The sequence below is a fragment of the Aythya marila genome, assembly GCF_965140915.1.
Source record: "Aythya marila genome assembly, chromosome: 3".
Classification (NCBI taxonomy): Eukaryota; Metazoa; Chordata; class Aves; order Anseriformes; family Anatidae; genus Aythya; species Aythya marila.
The window spans coordinates 53860013-53882013 of NC_139044.1; the positions used below are offsets into that span (position 1 = coordinate 53860013).

The 22001-nt window shown below is 37.3% G+C and overlaps 1 protein-coding gene across 1 annotated transcript in view; it reads left to right on the top strand.

Moving 5' to 3' along the window:
- Positions 1-21768, top strand: part of SCAF8 (SR-related CTD associated factor 8) — a 93421-nt gene extending 71653 nt beyond the window's left edge. Inside the window, exon 21 of the mRNA XM_082758320.1 lies at positions 19421-21768. The gene's annotated coding sequence lies outside the window, so the exon portion shown is untranslated. The remainder of the gene's footprint in view (positions 1-19420) is intronic.
- The last annotated feature ends 233 nt before the right edge of the window (positions 21769-22001 follow it).

Sequence of the window (22001 nt, forward strand, 5' to 3'; positions counted from 1 at the left end):
AAATTGTTGTTTTGGAAAAAAACAGGATTTTTTTTTTTTTCCTAAATTTTCCAGCATTCCTAATGTGTCCCAAACAGTAAGAAAGAAGGCTTTCTGCAAATTTATATATAATAAGCAGACAGAAAATTCTTTTAGTCATTTTCCTCATTCGAATCAGTTGTGAAGGTGGTGCAGAGTGAAACTTGCCACTCAGCAATACCCAGATTTGGTCCAGTAGAGGTTATACTATTCGGTTGCTGCTTGAATTACTTTTATCAGGGTGATTGCAGTACCTCCAGCATAGACATCTTCTGGATAGCTGACAGCTTGTGTGGGCCAAAGGGTAGCAACCGTCTCATTTATAGCCCCATGTCTATCATTCATAGTTACATATCTGACTCTTCTACTCCCTTTCTATCTTGACACCATGTTAGTGAAGGAATGCCACTATGGTAACATCTCATGTGGTCCCCTCTTCCTGCAAGAGCTCTTCTTCACTGCTCTTGTAGCAGGGAGAAGCCAAAGTCTCCCAGCTTCCAGATTTTCAAGATAAGAGCTATCTTGCTCCTGTTGGGACAGAAAAGCCTCTCAGTTTAGTGACAAGTAACTGGAGAACTCGCAAATGAGGTGGGTTCAAAGAGAGCTTGGGTGGAGAAGCACAGCAGAAACACATGTAATCCTGTACCTACTTGGAGTTTTCAAGGTTATCAGGGCATTACAGTTCTCCATCATTGCTCCAGATATGTTCTGTATCCCTAAAAAATGTTTATTATCCCAAATTGTATTTTAAATACTCATCAAAGACACAACTAGAAGTGTTAACTTACAGTAACTCAGAAGTTGCTATGGAGAGCAAGGTTTGGTTATGATAGAAATTATTCTCATGAATGCTAGAAGAAAGCTGCTGCTCTTATTATTTAGAGTATCAACAGTTAAAATATCCACAATGTTCTGGAAAACAAATGACTTGGGAAAAGGAGCACATCAGGATGTGATGGAGTAAGGCCTTTCAAGTCTTGGGAGTTTGTCTTGAGACCACAAGGGAATTTAGCTGGTAGCAGCTGGTCTGGTTATATGTCTACCTCACTTGTTTCCCAAAATCCTTTTTGATGTTAAATGGAGAGCTCAATGATTTCCAGTGACATGCTGGGTTTGATGGCTCAGGAACAGACCCTTGTCTTGCTCATCCAGCCCCACTGGGAGGCAATGGTTCCTAAGAGGGGTGAGGAAGGCACCCCTCAAAAGTGCCTGGGAAGTTGTGTCTGAGCTGTTGCCTGAAGATCAGTGCCAATCTGTACAAGTTATAAGAGGGTACATATACGTAACTCAATAATAAGAAAAATATATACTGCCCAAGTATATAAACAGGTAGATAAGAAAGTAACCTGGTAGCAGAATTTAGTCAGAAGAAAATATTTGTGGTTAGACTAGATTGTCCTCTAGTAAAGATGATTTGAAAATTATTATACCATTCATTGTCAGGAGACAGGTAGATGAATTTAAGAAAACTCATAACCAGTTCCTGCTACTTCAAATTATGCCGTCATTATTTGGCAGATATAACGGTCATTCTTTTCATCTTATGTGTAAGCTAATGGCAGATGTAATAGATTTTGTTTAGGTAACTATTGATTCTGCAGTTGCTTTGTGAGTCTAAGGTTTCAATATTGACCAATTGAAAGTAATGACTAAAAATTATTTGAATATACTGTTTAATTTAAAGCCCTCCTACCTTCTTTCGATGCTTTTGATTTTCCATTAATGCATTGAAAAGTGGATTGAACTGCTTACCCCATTGATTGTGTTTTTTGCTTTACCCACCTCTTTTTATGATTAATATTAAATTTTAGAATCTAGACACCATTCCAAGAAAGCACATGAGATGAGGCTAATCTGACTAGAGTAACTGGAATTTCTCACATGTTTAAATTTAAACACAGGCGAGTGCAGAGTTGCAGCAGTGCCTACATTAAAAGAGATAAATAAAGCAAATATGAAGAAAGAGAAAATAATATAAACAACAGTTAAAAATTAAAGATTAGCTTAAAAATAATACTTACGTAATCTTGATTGCTTACTTGAAGTAAGCATGATTGACGAAATAGTGACAAGTTTTAAAGTCTAATAATGTTAAAATGCACCATTATTTTGTCCTTTTTTCTGTTAATATTTCCATCTCCTAGGTTTCTGTTTTTCTGATGTAGTGGTTCAAGATAGATGAGCTCACAAGGGCATTTTTGTTGTTATTTGTCTAATGAAATCATTTTTTTTCTATGATAGAATGTGCAGTGCTATTTGAATAAAATAAAATAAAACATTTCATGAATCTGGGTTGATTTCCAAAGTATTATATTAAACAAACGTTAGGGAAATGTTATACAGAAACTACCCTCCCACCAGTGAGCTCTCCTTTGGTGAATTTCAAAATATCTCTTATAAAGGAGTTTCATCTTCTGATATATTCTATTTGCAATCTTTCACACATTATTCCTTGAGATTCTCCTTCCTCCCAGATGCTTTCAGAAGTACTTCACACAGGGCATTTTTGATAGAAGCAGAAGGCAGATTTTTCATTAGCACTGGGAGATATGATTAGATACTTTTCTGGGCTTTTAATTAGGTTTTCATAAAGCAAGTACATTTTCCAGGATGCAAGATATTTAACTGAGACACATTTTAGTGCTGTTTAATTTATGTGTGTAAAACCATATTTTAATACCTACAAATGAGTGTCCATAAGCCTGGGTGTTGTCTGAGTAAATATCTTGCCACCAGGCTCCTTGAAATTTTATTTATGGTCTTCCTAGTGCCTGACTGTTTTTGGTCCAGCATGGTATTGTACCTGTTTTAAACAGGCTTAAATTTACCATACTTCTTATGGACAATCAGGATGTAGACGTAAATAGTTTTGCATCTTAATTTGTCTCCTTATCTGTTTTTGTTTTATATGAACTTTGAAACAGTATTATTGAATTATTGAAATGTTTAAACAAAAGAAGACAATGTTAGACGTGATTTGTATGAAAGCTGCTATTCCAAGTAAAGCTGTATTGTATTTGCCTCCAAAAATCAATGTGTCATCACATTAAAAAGGACTCCTTTGCAGGATATGAAAATGACATTTTATTCTTTGCTCTTGAAAAATCTTTGTTCCAACACAGGAAACAAATACTTCTACCATTATCAGGTTTATTTAGTTTATAATTGTATAACTCTGAAAAGTAATCAGTTACAAAACATAATAATCTGACCGTCAGTACTAACAGTAAAATAATAGATTTCAGTCTTATAGTTTATGTAAGTACATTATTCCCTTCTCTTGATATATCTATTCATTCTGAACATGGTACAGAGCAGAATATAAAAGCACAGGTTTTTAAAGACAAATTCTCTTCCCCAGTATATGGGTGTAAACCCTTATGGAATTGCTCCTGGAAAGTAAAGCAGATTTTGAACTGAGATGTTTTGTGGTTCCTGGTAGGTGTGCTGAAATCAGCTTACCTAGAATTAGATTATCACAGAAAAAGCATTTTGTGTGTGCTTATAAACTTACACAGTCTTTTACGTTGGATTTTCCTGTCTCTTCCCATGAAGTACAATGTTTCATATGTTCAAGATTCATTTTATTCTAGAGTCGCACTAGTACACATCATCACCTGATTTCTCAAGGCACTTAAGCCCTTACTTTGTGTACAAAGACTTTAACTTAAAATACTTGAAATACAATCCTGAAAGGCTGTATTTTTATTTTTATTTTTTAATTATGGCTAGTTATGCCATAAATATAATATATAAATAAAATATGCTATTTTATCTTTCAAGCTTTCAAGCCAATATTTTTGTAACACACAACTGTAAAGTCACAGAAGACAGAATTTTATGGCAACTGTTAGAGTATTGTTTCTGCTGAATTTCTGTGAATTTCTTCTTCCTTCTTGTTTTGCAAAGTTCAGAGGAAAATACAGTATTAACTTCTGTAAACCTTGATTCATCATTGCGTTTTAATTTTTCTCCTTCTTACTGTTTCTAATCACATCAGCAGTTTGACTAACATGTTTCTATTTCCATGCTATGCACTTTCAATTTCAGAAGAGAAGCTAACCCTACTTTATTTGTAGGGGTAGGAAGGAGACTGGGGCTCTCATTTTAAACACTTCAACAATATGATTTCAGAAAAGTCAGGGAAATTGGGCATGTGTATCTGAGTTGACACCCTTGCCTTACATGTATTGTTAATTCATAGAAATATTATCCATTACATTAATTATGGTTTACTGGGAGCTGGGCTGAATTTATCTAAGAGAGAGACCCTAGCCCATATCTCAGTTGGCTTACTATAGACTTTCAATGTGATATTGGACAAGTTGCTTATTGTCTCAGTGTCTTGCTTTTCCATGTATGAAAAAGGGATAACGGTCATACTTTTTTATTACTTTTTTTTTTTTTTTTCTGTCTCTTATCTGGTTTAAATGTGGTCTTTTGGCTAAGGAACTCTTTTGCATGTGTTCATTAAGTTTCAAAATAGAAGGGCTAGGAACAAAGTTGGGCACTACTGGTAATAATTTTGTGATGCTTTCCTCGTTCAATATCCTATATGATTTCAGGGAGGTTTTGACTAGACTGTTTCAGAAAGGCAAGGATATTTTCTTGTAATTTGGGAAGTTATGGGCAAGTCTTCTGTCTGTGGAAGCTCATGTTTCTTTTCTGTTTACTCATTTCCTAGTTAGCATAGTTTTTTCAGAGTTTATGGCACTGTGAATTTCAGTAGTAGTTGTTCAACTTGTGGGAATCTAAAGAGGACACCGTACATAGAAGAAAGGAATATTTACTGCATTCATAGCATTTGGATGGTGCCAAAATTAAGTGGAGAGGCTAAAGTAGATCCCCAACAGGGCAATCTTACAAAATGAAGAAGGATCAACATTTTCAGGAAGTTGCTAATGTCCAATTTAGCAACATCATTTTATAGATGGTTCATCTTCAGAATTATCCTTCTTCATGGGTCATCATTACCCATGTAGGTACAGTCAACCACTCTAGAGTGGTTGAGGAATCAAAGCAGGAAATCAATCTGATGAATGCATTGCTCTGATGGGCATTTCCAGAACCTACAAGTGTGCTCCTCAGTAGTGCTTAAGGGTAAAACAAGTGTTAGGTTTAAATGAATTTTAAAGGTGTATAGGCAACCAAATATTAATATTACCTCAATACACTTGAAAAAAATATAAAGGATAATCAGAATGTTGTGTTACAAACATTTCATTATCAGTATTGTACTTTACTTTTTGTATCATCTTGGGATTTTTGGGGGTTTGTTTTTCTTTTCTTTCCCCTGCAGGGACCACTCAGACTTTCAGATTTGAATTTTTGGAAATTGTACAGTCTCCTGAGTTGTCTATATCTGTAAATAAAATCTGATGTAATTACACTAATTTTCACATCATATCAAGAAAAACATGTATATCATCATTAATATGGTTTAAGTATGGGCTTTTTTTTTTATTCTAACCTGAGGATTTTTTTCAGAAAACTGTTAAGCTTGACAGAAAAGTAGAAAGAGCACACAAATAACTGACAGGATCAGTTTGATCCCATCTATCCATGAATTTGATTTTCCCAAGGTGAGAACTGTAGTTTTTGTTCTCACACAAGGAGACAACAAAGTTCCAATATATACAGTGCATTATCCAGTCTTTATAGGTCACCTTCTAATCTCTGTGTTCAAGTGGTCAAGCATAATAGTGAACATTTGGCTATGTTTTCAATGATGTCTGTTTTTATTTAATTATTTATTTTAAATTGAGAGTAATTTGCTTTTGTAGATTATTTTGTTTAAGACTAAAACACTGGTGAGATATCATGGAAGTGTTTCACTCTGCATATGCTGTAGCCTGGAACATGAATTTGCACTATTTTTGAGACTTCAAATCAAGTTCAGGTGCTTTATGCTAGATGTATTTGATGTTGGTACAGGAAGAACCAAGGAAGAAGGTTGGCAGGATTGGACGAGAAGTCGGAATAAGTACCCTAACAACAGCTTCTGGCCTTGCAGACTCCTCTAGTGCGACTCAATCAGTACTGGTAGCCAGTTTACATGTAGATTTGTTTTGGAAAAATCTGTATCAATTTCAATTGAACTGTACACTTCTTAACAACAACAAGAATATAATAGGTGTGAAATGCACCCATCTTCAAGGCAAAGCCAAGTACCTGTGTGGTAGGTCTCACCATCACTGGGAATCAGGACCTCCTAAACAGTCTACAGGAGAGAGCAGATGGCTCATTTTTCTTCCTTGGCAGAAAAATCTGTGCAGCACAGGCCCTTGTTTTCCAGCAATCCCCAGAGTGCTACTGGCAACAGGACAGGCTGGAGCATATCCAGATATGGGAGAAAAAAACTGCAGGGAGGGGGTGGGACTTTTCATGCCTTTTTCCCCTGATCTTTACTCCAAGTTACTTCCAAAGGTAACAAAACTCAAAGAGCCTTTGATTAAGGCTCTCCTTCCCTTAACTATGACATTTGGGTTCCTTATCATGTTGGCCAGAGATAACATTCCTAACCATGCTCCATTTGCCTGCTTCATGCTACAGATCAGAAACCTTGTTCCTATTGGCTTCTGCAGCAAGCAGCTCCAGTGCAGGCAGAGCATCTCACCAGCACGCGTTGTGATCCAGCACCTGCAGCCATCGGTTGTGTCCTCTTAGCAAGTGTCTCCACTACTCAGTCTCTTGGTGTACCACCATTCCTCCTCCCCACACCCTTGACTTCCTCCAGGCTGCTGTCATGATGACCAGCCTGATCCCTGCTTGGCATCACTACAGCCTCAGTCCTGCCTGTTTCTTTTAAATTCGTCTCAAACTGTTTCTCTAACGACTGCAAGTGGCAGATAGTTAATCACCTTGTATCAGTCTCCACAAACCAGTGAAAAAAGCTGTTGACAGCAAAGGTGAGACGAATAAAGGTAGGGCTGGACATGAGCATATCAAACGAGTCCCACAGCATGTGGCAGTGACAGAAGCTGTGGTCTCTGCTGCTTCCAGCTGACTGAATGAAGGAACTGAACAGGTTTAGGACATCCAGCCCTTGTTCTGCAGGCCCAGACTCAGTCTTCCCTGGCAAATATCTCAAGATATGTCACATCAGTGCAGGTGGTTGTATTTAGTCTTGTGTGCTTTGCTTCTGCAGCTGAGCACTGACATGTGGGGCTGGCCGGGCTCCCAGGCACCTGCTGGCGGGAGGATGGAGCAGACCTGTACTCATATCCACAGGTGCTTGTCTCAACCACCCCGTTTCCTTGCTGTGGCAGTATCACATGCAATACCTATAGATAACCCATGGCAGGGCTGGTGGTCCGTAGGATAGGAAGTTTTTCTCGATGTCTGACTTAAGTCTCCACACCAGTATATTAAGTCAGTTTCTTGTCTTATACATGATGGACATGGAAAACGATTAGTCACCATTGTCTTTTCATAACAAACTTTTGCATAGTTTAAATATGTCATCATGTCTTCTCTTAGTCTTCTCTTCTCCTAGACTAAACAGTCTAATTCTTTCAACCTCCCCTTGTTCTACATCCATTATCATTTTTTTTTTATAGCTTTCATCTGGACTCTCTCCAACTGTCTCCTTCCCCTGACAGCACAGTAGGCAGAGCTGGACAGAACAAACAGAATAGAGAAAAAAATAATCACTTGATTTGTATATAGTATTATCACAAATATATATCAGACTGCCTTTTTCTGCAACTGCATATCATCCTGATTTATAATTTGCTTATAGATCACTATAACCTCCCTGCAGATCCTTCCTGCAGTACTGCTGCCCAGCAAGACTTTCTACATTTGCACACTTGCGTTAGTCTTCAGTGGTGATCTGCTCTGTACAGATCCCTTATGCATTAATTTCAGAATAATTACCCAAATTACTGCAATCACAATGAACTCTAAGGCTATCTTGTAAAGTGTTTTATATCACATCTGATTTTACAAATCTCTTTTTTATTACTGAAGATCCTCAAATATGTTAGGCATCAGGATTATAACTGGCTTCTTTTGAGAACCCTGACGGAAGTGTATGGTTGAATACCTCAAACATTGTCTTTGGTTGTGCCCACCTCTCAGATGAGCCGCAGTTATGTTGTAGAACATAGTTAAGCTTACCTTTGTTTGTCAGCCACGTTTGCATACAACAGCCCAAGGTAACTGGTGTCTCAGCCACAAAAGTCAACACGCAGATGCAGTGCTTGTGGCAGAGTTCTTCCATCCAGGAAGCCAAGAGACAACTATCTTGGATGTTGTCTTTACTCCTTGAAGTAGCCTGTGGATTATTTTCAAGAGCCAGTAAACTAATCCCTCCTGTAAAGCAATTTCAACTAAAAATCACAGCCTTCTCTGACCATGGAAGCCTGCCATTGTTTTTAAGATTAATCTGCAACTTTGTAAACACAGCTCAAATAAAATTGCTGAAGGAACTATGCTGGATGACATGCCTCTTTGGTGTAATAGTAACCACAAAGAGATGAGATATAACCAGCTCCATCCTTACTGCTGTGACAGGTAGACGACATGCAGAATAATCAATATAACCTTCTCAGATAATCTGAGAACAAAACCAGAGCTAAGTCTGATGGTCTGATATGTAGTTCTAAAACATATCTGAATATATTAAAAAAAAAAAAAAAAAAAAAAAAAAAAGGTGAAAAAATGGTGAGCAAGATAAATCCTGTATTGATAGAATAGTCGATGTGAGTATTGGTCTCAGACCAAAAACCAGTTTTATATAATCTGTTATGTGCCAAACTGCAACACTACATCTATAACCTTTGTTTGTTTGTTTTACTTTAGGAAAGGATCTATGTGATTCAGCTCTTTGAGCATGTTCCTTGTTTTCTTTATTGAAAATTGTCTGTAACAGTTATTTCAGACCTCTGTAAGCAGATGATAAATAACCACATTTTAGTTAAACTAGAACTTTCTTAATAGCGTTTTCTTACCCTGCTATCAGTGCTATTTCAGTAGCTTTGTGGGTAACAACAGCATTTTTCTTTTTCTGAGAGGCTCCAAATATTAGAATTATTTTAGGGGAGTGGTTTTGGATTCAGTTTGTATTCATACTGATGGGTTATATATCATGTGTATTATATAATGCCTGTAATTTAAGAATCCACAACGAAAACAAAACATTTATTATACTCTGAGGCATTTCCAGGGAGTGAATAACTATGATTAACTGAATAGGCCATTAGCTACCACTATTACTCTGCTCAGATGCAGCTGAAAAAGCATTTCTTTAGCGGTAAAAATATTTGGCAGCAGTGCACTTGCAAAAAAAAAAATAAAAAAAATCTTTCTAAATGACATTTTTGGAAAGTCCTCTACATTCTTAGGCATCTCCAAATAAATTGTATTTAAAGGCACCAGACTGAATTTTGCTAGGTTGAAGCAGTTCAGGATATATAAGTATATAATTTTGTTGAATATTATATTTCACAAATCTTATTTTAACATTAGTAGGAATTCAGTAATTAAAGTAGCTATAGTGATAAAGTTTACTTTGGATTTATTAAGATTTCTTACTCAATTATCTCCATTACACTATAGGTATTTATTCCTTGTCAGATGTGTTTGTTCTCTGCTGAACATATGTTTTTCCAACTATTTATATCACTGCAGAGGCATGTGCTACAATTAGAGAATAAAATATATTCTGGCTCAGTTTATAATTGCAGAATTACCAACGAAATACTGATAGCAAGATTTTTCTATCAGTGCTACAAGCCAAATAGCACTACCATCCTAACTGTTGAACAACTTTTTCACTATTTTTCACTTTTTTTAAATGTTGTTTTGTCATTGAGATATGTGCTGAAAAGAACAACCTCTTATGCAGCTTCTATTACAATGTCTTTTTTTTATTTTTTTTATTTTTTTATTTTTTTGGTTTATTAAAACTTTTGCTTATAGCAAAGGAATTTGCCTTTGTGATGAATTTTTGTTCAAAAGAAAAAGCAGAATATATCTTCAGGGTACAAGAAGGGAATTCAGATTGTTTTTGAATTGAATATTCTCAACAGCTTAATCTGATTGGAGACTGAGTATTCTCTGAGGTTTCTTTATCTTTCTCTGGCTCAAACAATTCATTAATATATCTTCATGCTTGGCATGTCAGATCTCTTCAGAAATGCTGGTGGTAGTTACACTTAGAGACAATTATAACAATTAGCACAAATATTTCTGGTTTAAATATTTTGGTGAATAGGAATGATATGAACTTGGCTATGTTGTTCTCTGGAGATCCTTGACATCCGGAGCCAGCTGTGCTCTTCTGCCACCGAGAGCTGATGGATGACTTTCTGAAGCTTGGGTGGTCTGTGCTGGAGCTGGGGAACAAAAATCCTAACTCTAGTGATAGGCTAGGCTAGAAGTTTTTGAAAAGATGATTGTCTCTGCTCAATTCATGTTGAACTTGACTTCAGTTTTCCCATTTCTGAAAAATGTATCTATTGTTTTAAAAAGCTAAATATTTTTAAGCGCCTCATGTAGAATGCCCAACAAACTTGAAACTTCACAAGATTTCAGAATCAAGCAGATGTAAAAGGCATCATTTTAAAATCAATGATATCAAGCAATAGCAATTACCATTGTTTAAAACCAGATCAAAGTCTTTTTTTTGTCAGACTTAACAGTGAGAATAGTGGTGATGGAGATGTTCTTATGTTGACATGAAGAGTGCCTTGGTCTGTATATTAAAAGAGAAAAGTGAACTCAGTAGCAGGTAAAATAATAAATTATTTTGTTTCCTCAATTAAGATTTCTTTTGGTCCTGTATTAGAGTATTTCATAAGATTTTGCTAATAATTAAGATAATTTATACAGAACTATTTTTTTCTAAAGGACAATAAAGATTATTCTTCTAAAAATATAGATTTAGCCATTTAACATATCTAAAATGTATTGTGAATGAATGTTGAAACAAATTATGCTGAACAGTTAGTCCACTTAATCCTCCAGCATTAGTAGTAAGTAATTGAGAACCCATAGCTGGAGTAATAATGGAAAATAATCTTTAAGAAGTGCAAGAACCTTGCATATGCCCTGAAACTCTGTCATCCCATAATGGGTATCTGAGGCATTTTTTGTATGTCGTGGTATTTGATTGGAGTAACTGTAATGGATGTGCAGTAACACCATTATATATTCAATCAATGTTTTTATAACATGCCCAGAGACAGGCAACTAGAAAATGGAGTTAATGATCTGAAGAAAATGATCTACAGAAAGATTGTCTCCAGCTTATTTAGTGTTCGACAGATTTACTAAGAATAAAGAGACATTTATAGACTAAAAAGAATATGGGGCTAAGGTATTCTGTTTACATAATTTATAAATTCAAAATTAAAGGCACCAAAATATATCTAGTGCCAAGCCCCATAAGACAGACTCAGCACTGAAATTGTTTACTTTCTGATCAATAGGAGCTAAGGTCACAGAGAAACTACATGTAATGATAAATTGTATCTTATACCTAAAATAAATTTATTTAAGGCATTAATTTAAGCTGCTTCTTATCAGTAATTATATTTACATGTAGACTGGTATTTGTCAAGCAATTTTCAGTATATTTAGGAGAATCTTTAGGTTCCAAGGTTCTTGCAACTTTCTTGGCTATTCCTACATTTCTAATTCTCCTGGGAGGCAATTCCTGCACTTTGCTATTGGAAATGGCATTTCTACTGCAGAATGGGAGCTGTACAGAGCATGTGGAAAGGAAGCTGAAGGCCTCCACTGCGTGACTAAAGGCAGAGAGAAGACAAAACTCTTAGACAGCAAAGGGGCGTGCAACCATGGCAAAGCTTAATTCTGCAGATTGGAAAAGTCCTAGCAGATAACTGCAAGTGTGATTTTACTTTATCCAAAGAAAATAGTGAAAGACTAGGATGCAGTTTAATAATACAAAAGTAAAGTCAGACATTTAAAGAAAGACAATTTCTGCAATTACTTGTTGGAGATATTAAAATGAGATAAAAGCAAAGTATATTTATTGGTTGTGAGATGTCACTGAGATATGGGTGTAAAACAGCTGTGTAAAAGGTAAATGCTATCTTAGGGCATATTAAATAAGATATTTCCAGCAGAGAGAATGAAATTATCAGTGCCTTTATAGACGGCCTTTATAGGATATAGTATGGAAGTGTCATCACTCATGTTCAAGGACTGAATCAGACTGGAACAGTCACAGAGGCAAGCTTTTGGAAAAGAATAGAAAAACTTACAAGGCAAGTGGACACAAATAGGTGTTGACTAATTTAATCTAGTAAAAGGAAACCTGGGAAAGAGACTATGGTCACATTCTCTGTAACTGCCTTCAAGTTGTACACACCAGAAAAGCAGAAAGTCTGCTTACTGTAGACACAAACCTCGGGGATATATATTGGTCATGCATAAATGTAAGCTGAAAATTATTATTAAATTAAGAAAAAAATGGGGGGGGGGGGGGAGAGAAGGTGTGGGGAGAGAGGTTCTAGCCATCAGAGCAATGAATTTCCGAAAGAGTAAATGAACTGATGGTACAGAGCTCAGTCAGTCAATGGAAAGGAGTAAAAGGAGTCTGCAATCTATGACCTTTCTTCTTGTTTTCCCATATGTGGTACCCATTCTACTCTGCATAGTAAAGGGCTACAGACAATTTTGCATGCTCCTGAGATTGCTCTTGGGAATGAGAAGCTCTCAGTGAGATGGCAAGCAAAGGTTGAAAAGCTAGATGAGGCTTCAGCTGTGAAAAAGAAGAAAAGGTTTGTTGTTTGTCTCATTATCTCCACAAGCCATCAGAGAGGTATGGCCCTGACTAAGGTGCAGAAAGGCAAGAGAGCTTCAAGCTCATTTCAGGGTCATAATGCTGATTTTTGTTTAATCTTGCTTCCTCAGCATCGCTGGAAGATCAACAGAGTCTATTACTGCTTTGAGATGGGGTAGGGTGCTACACTGCTGTTGACAACCGCTTGATCTCTGGTCCAGCTGAACATCAGTGACCGTGCAATGACTTCATATCTGCTTTGTCCTAGTGCAACCATTTACAGGAAAGTACCACCACCACAGCTGCTGCTTTGCTGCTATTCCTTGGTGAGAGGTGGCTGCTGAGCATTCTTTCTCCTCCTCTTCCTCCCACTCCCATCTTCTCCTCTCAGCTCCACCCCAGTGGAGGCTCATGCTGGAGGAAAGCAGTGGTGAAGAGCTATTGGGACAAACTACAACATTCACCTGGACCCTGGAAGCAAACAGCTCCCCAAATCAGTCTCAGGTGCCTTGAGGCAGAGCAAAAGTAGTCCTGCAGCCAAGCCCAGCTGAGCAGAGATTAAGGCTACTCTTTGTACCTTCAAGTCTTCTTTTGCAGTTTCCAGCTCTCACGCTCTACCGCACCGTAGCCACCGCAGCAAGTATGGCTTGGCTCAAGTGCAGACTGAGCGTGCTAGCCAGTGTGTCAGGAGCTGGCTCCTGGTCAAGATTCAGTCCCCTAGCTGTGTGGACTTCAGCCAACAGTAACGTAAATCCTTGTCTCCCTCACAGCACTGATGAGTGGGATAACTGCTTCAGTCTGCAAATCTGGCAGGCATCAAATCTGGCTGTTTCTTGTCCTGCACAAGTCAAACAAGAAAAATCACGGCTTCAAAAATTGTGAGACTGGCTTTAAAATCTTGAGAAATCTTAAAATTGATGCTCTGGAAATCACTTTTATCTTGTCCTTTGTTTTTCTCAGCTTCTTCTGAGCCTAGAGTCACATTTTGCACATTTTCTTTGCATATCTATGAGCACACAAAAGTAAGCTAAAAGATTAAAACTGAGATTGTCACATGAGCAGGTGAGGCCTTACAGAAAAAACTCACATCGTGGAGTACATGAAAAAATCTCCAGAGTTGACAAGGCCACATTTGATAAAGCCAAGGGCTGCATTTGGCCAGAGTTTGCACAGCTGCAATGAGGATAGGTTTGGATTCCAGCATCTTTACTGAGGGAAGATGCAGGAGGTGAAAAAGCAGAGGCATAGATTACCTGAAAGTTGGGGAATCAAGTGGGAGGTCAGGGATGGCTCCAGTCGTTGGCTCGTGCAATGCATTTGCAGTCATACATCAGGGAAACTGCTGCAAGACTGCAAAATTCCCCCTCCAGTGCAGAAGTTGCCTAAGCCCACAGTGAGTTGCAGGGACCCAGGCTGTGTTTGGAGGGCTAGCAATTGGGTTATCACTTTGTACCTCAGTCATGTCTGACTTACAGGATGCAGTATGACGCTCTACTGTTCATTTCTAGCTGGTATTACCTACATGTATACCACTACACTCAATGCAGAAAAGCTTATAAATTAAGCAGATTTTTTTTAACATGTTGTATAAGAATTTTTCCAATGATTTTAAATTATTTTCAAGAATGGCATATGCTACTTTTTTTCTAACTGTTTCATGAGATTGTCAAGCTGGCAGATCCTTGTTAGTTTTAAAATATATTTCTAAATAAATTATTTGAAAGTTTAGAGATTTCTTTATCCATTGTATTTAAGGGTAATTTGAATTTAGTTCATTGTAGCTTCTTTGTATGATATCAAGACTCTCAGATGTATTCTAATACATCTAATCTTCTTCTGCTTAATGTTTGTCTATTAATTTTGTTTTTTTAAAAAAATAGCTATGGTAATTTCCATGTAATACAAGTACAGAAATATTACAATAATTCAGACAACTCATTCATGCCCCCCTCCCCCCCAAAAAATATACCTTTTTACTGAGTCTTATAAATCACCATCAAAATTTTCAAATTTCCTACTACTTGTTTAGATATGACATCAAAATATGCAACAAGAAATGATGTTCAAAATAATAGTATGATCTTGATAGAGTCTTCACTAACATCAGGGACAGATGTTTCATAGTTTAATTCAAGTATATAATAGCTAGCATTTCCTCACCATAAAGTTTAAGACATTTAGGAACAAGTAGATTAAGATATTTCCTTCTCAGTAGTTTTCTCTCTAATCATAAATTTTCACTGAAATTTGAGGTCAGTTAAAACTTGGATGTTTTATGGTGCTTGCTAGCTTCAGAAAGACTTTTGCATTTGCTATCATTATTGCTGTTAATTAATTTGCTATTTGGTAACTTCAGAGTTATTTACCCTCTGTTACTAATTTCCCTCTGTCAATCAACATGCTAATGTTACACTGCTCTATATGCAGACTCATGTTTCTTGCTTTTGCAAAAATGAGTGGGACTCACCTAACTTTATCCTTGCAAAACATTTACACTGCAAATCTGACAGTTTTGTCTCTGTACTGTAGGGAGCTCTCAGCAGTGGGAGACAGACACCCACACACCTCTAGGGCTGCTTCCTGCTGCTTACTTTAGGCACTTCAGAAAGTGTGGGACAAATTCTCTTTCAGAGGTGCCCAACACTGAGATACCTATGTTTAGAGAACTGAATCCCATCCTTAGAAAACCACCTCTGGTGAGCTGAATCACCCCCAACACCACTCCATATGACCAGAACAGCTCCTTTACATGTGGTTTGAGGTATACGGAGAGATTTTGTGTGTATTAGAATCACAACTCTTTATGTAGCTTCAGCCATCATTGACAAGTGGCAGTCCCTCAAAAAAATACAAAATAAAATGCACTGGATGTGTATGACTTGATGTGCAGTCCCCACTTCTCTATCAGGAGATGATGGTGTTGTAATAACTATGCATAGGAAGCAGGATTCAACGGTGAAGAGCTTGCCTTCCCTTGCTTGCAAAGCAGTCAAGCTATGCCGATTTAATTTCTGGATTCCCATGAGAATTATGAAGATCTTTTAAGAGAGAAGTCACCATGTCACATACATCTTTCTATATCATCAGAGAAACAGCAGCTCTGCTGCTGCTGCTGAGCAAGCTGCTGCTCAGATCCTCTCTTAGCTGTACTTCTGATTGAGAGGTTTGTCTTTCCTTCCTTTTCACTGGCATCAAAATTCTTGATCTAAGGAAAGGTAGGAAATTCTAGCCCGGACTCTAACAAAATGAGGAAAGTAATTTTATTATCTGGATGCCTACAACTCTCAGTGAAGTCTCTTAAATCCTTTTAATTTAAACCCCCTGAAGCTATTCTCAGAGAACTGAAGACATCTGGTTAATCTCAGACTCAGGACTTTTGACTTCCCATAACAAGCGGAGATTTCTGTGAGAACCCTTCCCTGCCTTGGCGGGCAGACAGCTGGTTGTACATCATGACGGGTGCTGGCTCGGGCTGATTAGCCCATCCCTCCCTCTCATATTTCCTTCTTTTCCGCTGAAGAAAGTAGAAAGCATTTGTATGTTCTCTTTATGCTGTTGTCTTGCTGTAACCACTTGCTTTTCAGAGGAGAGACAGTTTCTCTGTTCACTGGAAATGTAATGCGATACATAGAATCACAGAACATACACCCCTAAGTATCAAATCAAATGAATTTTCTTGTTACTTAAAGGTCAGTTTTGCATGGTATTTAGTAACTAGTTGGTATTTCAACTTCCACTGGTCTCCAATTCTTCTGGTCCAGAGCTGAAAACATAGCACTGAACATCAGTGTGGAGGAACTGAAGTCTTGGGCTCCACTTCAGGAAGCAAGTTATTTCATGCTTGTGAGTGGCTCAAATAACATAAATAGAATATATCACGGAATGAGAAGTAGAAAAAGTCTAGCATGTAACCCTTATTGGGTAAGAAGAATGATCTGTGACTCCTGCATTTGTGCAGTTGTCTTGTGTCTCCATAAAGAGTAATGTAAATGGTAGTCCTTTCTGTGCAAGTGTCAGTACAACTAGTTGTGTTGATGGTTGCGCTCCCTGTTTGTTATGTTTCTGATCAAGAACTTATGCAAACAGTAAACAGTAATTGTGCAGTTTGGAGTTTTGTGAGACTGTGTAACTAATGTATTTCCAATGAAAGCATTGCAGTGATGTCTTTGTTTTCTAAGTGAAGGTTTCCATTGAACAAAAATCAGTTTTAGGCGGTTATGAAAGAATTCCATTATGCTTAAATTGAAAATTATTCCAAAGTGCACATAATTCATAAAACTAGCATACAGATATACAATCAGTTCTTAGCAAGACCGCATTCTCACTTGAAATCTTTTCTCCATAATGCTTTCATTTTCAAAGTGTATATAATAATTCATTGTAAAAGATTTACTAGCATTGCCTGCTTTGTTTGAACAGCACTGTATGGCAATATATTTCAGTTGTTTATATGCTCATGTGCTCTAGGGAAACTGAGCTAGAATAAATTATTATGAAGTGAGTGCATAAATGATTTGGAAATCATATGCAGGGACTAGTTCTCAATGATACACTGTTAAGTGCACTTCTGCAAATATTTTTTCTTGTTCTGGTACTATTCAGTATTCTCATTGAGGGTTTGGATGAAAGGCTAGGAGATAGGCTTAATAAATACATAAACCAAAACAAATATGTTGGAAGCAAGGCTTACAGTTGAAAATGATCTTGATAAAGTAGTGGTGTAGCCTAGAAAATATCAGCTTTCCAGCAGTTAAATTAGAACTGCAGAACTGGACAGGTAGGTAAGCACAGTCAGCTGAAAAATATACAAATGGAAAATGCCTGGCCAGGCAGCAGTTCTGCAGAAAAGACCCGTGTTGTAATGATCCCAAGCTGAACAAGCGCCAGTGATATCATGCTACTGCAAATGAGGCCAGTCTTATAGTGGGCTATATGAACAGGAGTAATAAAGCATAAACTGTAACTATTTTAATCTACTCAGTACTGATAAGGCAACGGTGCTTTACTGAGCTCCAGGAATTGCAGCTGAAGCAGGATCCAGTCCAACTAGAGAGCATTAAGGACAGGCCAATGAGCCTAGTCAAAGATCTAAAACACATGGGCCTTCAGGGGAAGACTGAAGGGTTGTTTAGTCTAGAAATGAGAAGGTGGAAGGGATACATGATAGCAGCCTTCCTATAGCAATAGGTGACTTTGAAGAGGAAGGGATTTAACTGCCATGTATGCTGTCAGAATGGGAAGGGAATAATATGCTTAAATCAATGCAAGGATGATTTAATGTAAGCATCAGGGGAAAAAAAAAATAGCAGCAAGGAAAAGTGGAGCCCATGAATAGGTTGTTTAGAGGGAACTCCTGGAATCTACAGCCTTGCAGAAGTTTAAAAATAGGTCAGACAAACATCAGTGAACACAGGTCAGAGATGGATGAAGTGATCAATCAAAGTACCTGCTAGCCTTAGTCCTTTAGGGATTTCTTTGTACGTGAAAATGATGAGGCTAATAACTGTACATACAAAAAGCACTCTGGGTCTCTTCACAAAATTTCAGGGTACGTAACAAGAAAATTAATATTAGTTCTGGAATTTATTGTATGATATCTGTATTTACATTAGACTGAAGCAGTTATATTTTTTCTAAATTTGCCAATGTCAGCATTAATTTTAAATAACTAATGTCCAATGGTTTTATGAATGGTCTTTATGAAATAAATAGGTGAATACAGTCAGATTCCTGTTGCAGGACATAAAACACTTAATTGCACTAATGTGAAAGGTCAGTCTTTAGTTCAATTATAGTGAATAGAAAAAAGATGGACACCTTTTAGAGATTACCTAAGGAGTGGAAGAATCACCCTCCAAAGATACCTCTGTCTCTCTCTGTACTTATACCGTAGCAATTATATATTGCAGGAGTATGGTTAGTCTTTCTTTTTCTCAGTCTGTGATATTAAAGGTTTAGTTCCTTGTAAAACAAATGTACCTGGTCTTCATAGAGGACTATCTGGATAAAATTTAATTGTCAGGAAATCAGAGTAGCTAACCTAGTAGTCTTTTCTGAGCCTCAGTTCTGTGAAGCTCACTGAATGAGTCACTTATAAAACACTAGGAAATGGTTAATAGTTGTTATCAATACATAATTGACATGACCAATATGTCAGAGATAGTTATACACCAAATCTACATAAGACACTTATTAACCTGTTGTATTCTTTAATTCTTTAATAACCGTCTAAATCATTTATACTGTATCTTGTGTACACTGTTTGTGAAAGACTAAACAGCACTTTTAGCCAGGGAATCTTCTATAAAAGATCAACTCTTCTTTACAGACATAATATACTAATGAAGTGTACATAATATACTAAAACACTAAGTTAATGGACAATTAAAAGGAAATTAATAATACTTCTAAAATAACAGTATGTTTGATCCTCACTAATAATACAGGAACCATGTATTATGAGACATCTTTCTCCCTCAAAAGCATCCTATAGGTTACAGAGAGATGGCAAACCTCATCAGAAATCTGTAATTTATGAAAAATTGCTATTGCCTGGTAAAAAAACAGTCTCATTTACAGGACTTTTTAGAAATTGGAATTACACTCCAAGAACCAGTGATGACTAGTTATTGTTCCTTTTGTCAACAGGCAAGATGAAGGAGGTTCTGGCAGCTTACCATGTCCCGGGCTCTGCAGAGTTAAGTGAGACGTGCGCCCATGTTCTAGCATGCATCACATCGCATCTTGGGTCTGAAGTGCCAGAAGGATCCCAGCGCTGCAGACTGAGACGGCTCTGAGCACCTCAGTACCCCGTTTCTGACAGAACCCAGGGGTGGCAAACTTACATACCAGTATTACCTGTCTGGGGCAGGTTTAATTTTATAAATTAAAACCATAAACTCTATGAGTTTCTAGACCATATTTGTGCTGTTGAGGATGATCTGCTCAAATGAACAGTTTTGCATCCATCGGAGAGACAGGTTCTTCTGCTGGACCAGAAGATGACAGCGGACTGTATATTGTACCTAATATCATTTGTAGCATCTCCTAGTGCAAATAATTGAAGAACAGGTTGCAAGAAAATCCTCTAGGGAATAAGATATGCTTTGTTTTGGTCTACAAATTTTAAGAAATGTTTTGTTTTGTTTTGTTTTTTTAAATAACCACTTTTACATAACACTATGTGTGCAGTCTATGTGCAGCTCTTCACTGTGACTATCTGTATTCCAGAGATGATGAATTCTTTGTGAGACACCTGAACTTTTTTAGATTTGTGATGAATCCCTAAATTATGAAAGTATAATGGAAAACTAGAATGGAAAGTTTCCAGGGCTTTTATTTGAGTAGATGTCTCCAATTACTTCCTGTTAGTGTCCTGAAAGGTGAAGAAAAGGTCAGGAAGTAGAAAAAAAAAAAAAGACAAAAAAAGTTTTTATATATATATATATATATATATCCACCTATCAGAACATGTGTTGATTAAATAACCAAGGGGAGAGAAACAGCTAACTTATCTGAGCCCTCACATGAAAGGTCTGTGATTTGGGGCAGTATTTGCTCATTTTGTCTTGCAAATAGCTATAGAAAAGAAGGAATATGTATATGCCCCACCATATGTGAAAAGGACATACCTGCCATTCCTTTATTTATTTTTGCTCTTTCAAACATTAAAGTGCCAGTTATTTGGAATGCTGTAGTCTGTGGTCTCTTTAAACTTGTTTAGTGAGATCCTTTCAGCAAGAACATTCCCATGATGGTGTAACTGCATGGTGACCACAGCTTCGGGCCTGTATAATAAAGATCTAAATTCAAATTTTTGTTTCTGACCATTTTCTCTACCTCCATGTCAGATCTGCGAAGTGTATGGTTAGAATCATGCTTCTTGCTGATCACTGTTTAGAAGATTTGATGAAAACTGTTAGAGAGGAAGGTATTCATACATTTGGGCACTGTTTCTCCTTTGCATCATTATTTACATCAGGTTAAAGGGCAGAGGGATACAAAATGTTAGCAAATCAATAGTGATGCTTAAATTGAATTTGCACACAAGGCCCCAGGGCAATGAGGAGATCAGTCTCTTCACATCCTGGATTTATGGTCATTCTAAAGTACTTGACATCTGGTGTCTATTAATTAGTAAGCCTGGAAGGGTAGAGGAGGAAAAAGCTGCAGAAAAGCTGAGTCTAAGCTGGCTTTGATTTGCTGTGTGTGATATATTGTGCTGAGCATATGCACATCTGAGCATAAAAGCCAATTAGATTCTCTTTCTTTCCTCCTTATTTTCTTCTTCGAAGACAAAATTTTAAACTATAAAAATGTTCACGTAGCAACTGAGTTTGTGTGAGCAAAGACCGCACAATGCATTTCAAAAGTTAACATTGTCCTGACAAGGCTACTTTACCATGCTGCATATATATGTATGGTTTTGTCCTGCTGAAGGTATTGTTAGCTCATAGTAACTATCTGAATTTGTGTCAACAGAACAACCCTAATCTTTGAGGTTTTAGTCTGGCTTCACTGTGGCCCTGCATTTCATGTAGTCAAAAAAGGATGGCAGGGTGCTCACCACTCCTGAGCACTCTCCACAGCAGCACATTAAGTGGGGTTAGGGTCAGACAGCAGCATTTCCTGAGCAATGCAAGATGCTCTAATGCTGCTCAAAGGAGGCAGTCCTTTCTCCCCAACCTGCACAGTCACACTGCCTCCCTGCTGGTGGCACAGACAGCTGTACACCTATGAGGCTTTCTGGTCTGGTTGAAAACTGCCCTGTTTTGGAGCTTAGCTCTTGTGCTGGTTCAGACACCAGGGAGGAGGTGGGAACACCTTTTTAGCAGCAGTTCAGTTTTAGGTCAGCTCACACTGATGGAGGAACAATGCATGCCTTCAGGTATCTCTAACTTTCAGTTAACTAACCTTACAACGAAACTTTTTAGTTAAGCACATTGCTTTCTTATGGCCAAAAACATTCCTTAATTTACTGACACTGCAAAGAGAATAAAGCATGAGAAATGAATTAATTTTAGTTTTTGTTGTTGTTGTTTTTTTGGTTTTTTTTTTTTTTTTTTTTTTTGGGGGGGGGGGGGAGAAGGAGAAGTGGTTACTTATGCAACAGCTTTATTTTAAGTACAAGAAAAATACATTGCTGTGAGAGGAACACATTCTTGGCATTCAAATTATTCTGCAGAACAACACTTTTTCAGAAAAGCAGAATTGAGAGCTGTGTGCTTTA